Source organism: Carassius carassius, chromosome 16 (genome assembly GCF_963082965.1).
Source record: "Carassius carassius chromosome 16, fCarCar2.1, whole genome shotgun sequence".
Classification (NCBI taxonomy): domain Eukaryota; kingdom Metazoa; phylum Chordata; class Actinopteri; order Cypriniformes; family Cyprinidae; genus Carassius; species Carassius carassius.
Genome location: NC_081770.1, coordinates 8,668,833 through 8,672,260, shown reverse-complemented (window position 1 = coordinate 8,672,260; position 3,428 = coordinate 8,668,833). Strand labels below are relative to the sequence as shown.

At 38.7% G+C, this 3,428-nt stretch overlaps 1 long non-coding RNA gene across 2 annotated transcripts; it reads left to right on the top strand.

Annotated features, from left to right (window-relative positions):
- The first annotated feature begins 1,657 nt into the window (after positions 1-1,657).
- LOC132160351 (uncharacterized) lies at positions 1,658-2,821 on the top strand. Of its 2 annotated transcripts, none has more exons than XR_009437974.1 (3): positions 1,658-1,987; positions 2,082-2,148; positions 2,257-2,821. It is a non-coding gene; the product is annotated as an uncharacterized LOC132160351 (long non-coding RNA). The 2 variants fall into 2 exon arrangements; XR_009437973.1 differs by having other exon boundaries at positions 2,082-2,175.
- Positions 2,822-3,428: the final 607 nt, after the last annotated feature.

Genomic DNA, 3,428 nt, shown 5'->3' with positions numbered 1-3,428 from the left:
CACCCCCCAGAGACCCAGCTCCTATAACAGAAAAAAAAGAAGAAAACACAAACTGATAACTACAATCGGACAGAAACTCAAAGAAATAAATAAAACAAAAATAACAAACGTTTATAAAGTACAATACCCCCAAATAAGTAAAACAAAAACACGGTAGACACGAGATGCTGATTCCAAGTTAGACCAAGGGAATTCCATATGCGGCGGCCCGGGGAGACGTTCAGCCTGCCCTCGAAACCATGCACTACACCCCGATAGCAACGTGAATCAACCGCTGGGTTGCTATCGTGATAAAGGTCGAGGCAAAACAGCGACGCAGTCGCGATCACGGTTCAGTGTTGATGCTCACTTCCCACTAATTAGCCCAAAAAGACTCAGTTATGCAGGAGAGCCCACGGGATGATCCTGCACGCAAACCGCTTCGTAGTTGCACACCATATTCAATATAGCGGCTCAGTCAGACCATATGAGTGACGTGCTATCAATGCCACGGTGAAGAGTGGGCAGCCAGCACAAAGCAGCGGGAAGGAAAAAAAAAAGAGCAGCTTACAATCCAAGCCTGTGGCGACCACGGATGACGTCACGAGGGAAATACATGGACGCATGCCAAGTGGCCATAACATGTCCTTTATATATCTCAAACCAAATAAGGAGGAGGGGTTACTAAACTAAGCACAGGTGGATGACATTCCCTACAGTGGATTCAACCACCCTGCTACATATACATTTTATTTTATCTATAAAATCATTACTGTGCTGAATATTGTTCAATTTTATGCAGAACAACATACAGGCGCGCGGGTAATCCCAGCAAACACAGAACGTTGTGAGGACGTCGCCAGTTAGTCGTCATTTGGTCAGCGCGACATTACTTTATGGCGACGTTGTGAGGACGTCGTGGTAAAGTTCCATTTTTTGGAATCTCGGCTAACTTCCCAGAAACGTCGTGGGCACGTCCTCAAAATACGTCGCTAGTTAGTTCCTTTGGGGACGTGTGTAGCGACGTGGTCAGTTGGTCTTCAGATAACTTTTAATATTATTGCACTACATGTATTATTATTATTAAGATACCATTTGAACAGCCTATTTTTTTGGGAAATAAGTTATACAAAAAATTCATCAAGCATGTTAAAAGATGGCATGAATTATATATATATATGCCATCAGTTTAAGAACAAAAAAAAATTTACTTAGCAAATGGTGATAATGTTTGTTAATGAAAGAGTACAGGACAAATGAACATTTAAACCTTAAACTAGCAGCGCACGTCACTTTCTAAATGAAGTGCGCGACGTGCGCGTGCCCGTCATTTTGTAACGGTCATCTTCCAGCGGACGGACACGGAGGAAAGGTAAGCGCTATAAATCTACTTTTATTCATAGATTTTAACTGATATAACGTTAAATGCCATCAAAGAGGAGTAGTGTTTTGTATTTTTGTAGGTTTTCTTATTCAATTTAATAAATAAATGCTCTTGTTTCGCTAATTAGCTCAAAATCAGTCTCAGAGGTGGTCTAAGGTAACGTTAACTGTTAAAATCTAATATAACCTTTCCTGTTTTAAATTATTTGAAATTTAACACGATAAACTATACAGTATTCACTTTCTAATTATATATATATTTTTTAACGTAGTAACTTAACGTTAATTAGTTTGTTTGAATGTCTGCTGCTCGCTCTTGATGATGCTCATGCTAGCCATGCTGTGAACTTGAATATAAACCGCTGTATGAAGTTTAACGTTAATTAGACCGAGGCTGCCGAAATCATGTTCAGTGTATGTGGGATTAATAATTTCCCCTTTTCTCCCTCAAGTGGCAGGCTTGTAAATTCTGTCATCTGTTCATTATTGGTGTTGATGGTGTTTTTCACATGCACGCTTTTTAATGCTAGTTTAATTCTCAAATAGATCTGATACTTTCGTTTCACAAAAAGTAAACAAATTGTTCACTTTTTAACTGGCTGCCACCAGTTGAGTCAATGATTCAGTGAGTTCCTTATGGGGAAATATATTTGTTACCACCTAGTAATTTAAATGTATTACTTATTGCTTTTAAAATGAACACATATATTTATCATCAGGTGAAGAGACAGTTTGGGCAGCAGCAACAAGACAACTATTACAAGTAGAGATGGGTTTCAAGAACTGGTACTAATTTGGTTCCTGACTTGTTCGGTACTGAAAACATTTATATAAGCTACAGGATCAATAGTGCTGCTATCAGTATTCTTGTAACATTGATTCATTACCCTTTAGACACAACCACATATCATGTAAATCATCTCAGAGTGGATGGCAGCAAGGATCCAGGATCAAGAGATCATTCATCATGGAGACTGTTCCACAGGAAGCAGTTTATCCTGGGTGAAAAACTAAACCTGGTTGTTTCAGCATCACTCAGGCAAGACTAAATACATTTAAATTGATTTCAGTTGGTTATGTGTTTCAGGTCATCCTGACCATTCTGCTGTTCTGGATGTAAGGCCGTGCTGGATATACATTTCTCATGGGTGAAAGATTTGTGCAGCTGTATCCAGACATATAACGCCCCATTCACACGGGGAGTCAACGCCTCTCGTTTACTTTTAAATGGAGTGACGTCAAGCATGGTGAAATTAGTTCTGGGTCCGTTGGTCGTGGCAGAAGTTGAAAACTTTTCAAGCGCCAATGCAGCCGTCCTCCAGTCAGAACGTCTTATGCAAATACCCTAGCGCAGACGCAAGCCAATCGAGTGCATGCAATACCAGAAAACTAATGTGATTGGCTGTCACTATGAGAAGAGACAGTAATTCCGATCCGATATCAGTGTCGTTTTTTTGCATTTTTTTTAAAATCAATGTAGAATTTCTATGCTTCATTGTAGGGATGTCAATTTTCATCGTTTAAATTAACGATCAATTAATCGATTAATCGTTAACCTTAATGCTGCAAAATGAGTCTATTGCAGCAACATCCAGTCACTGGTATGACAGGATGTGCAAAAGTGTGTGTGTGTTTATTTATGTATATATATATATATATATATATATATGTATGTGTGTGTGTGTAAAATACATTTCTTTTAAATGTATAGCACAGTAATGAAGGCAGCAACGTGTGGTAGATGGGACAGAACAAGAAAGACTTAATAATCTTTCATTGTGCTAATGTATTATAATACGAAAGGGTATGGCTCTTATACAGTGCGCAGTGCTTATACACAACCAGTGCGCAGAATGATGCACTTGAAGCAACACAGAGTCACAGCGTGTAGCATTACTCATAGAAATGTTCAAAATGCCAAGGGAAGAGATATTGATGTTGTGTATTATATGTGTGCAATATTTTGAGCATTTTCTTTTAACAGTTTTAAATCTTAGTTATTGTACAATCTTGAAGAGAGTTTCATTGTTCTGACTATAGTAACTAGGGCTGGGATGATATGCTTA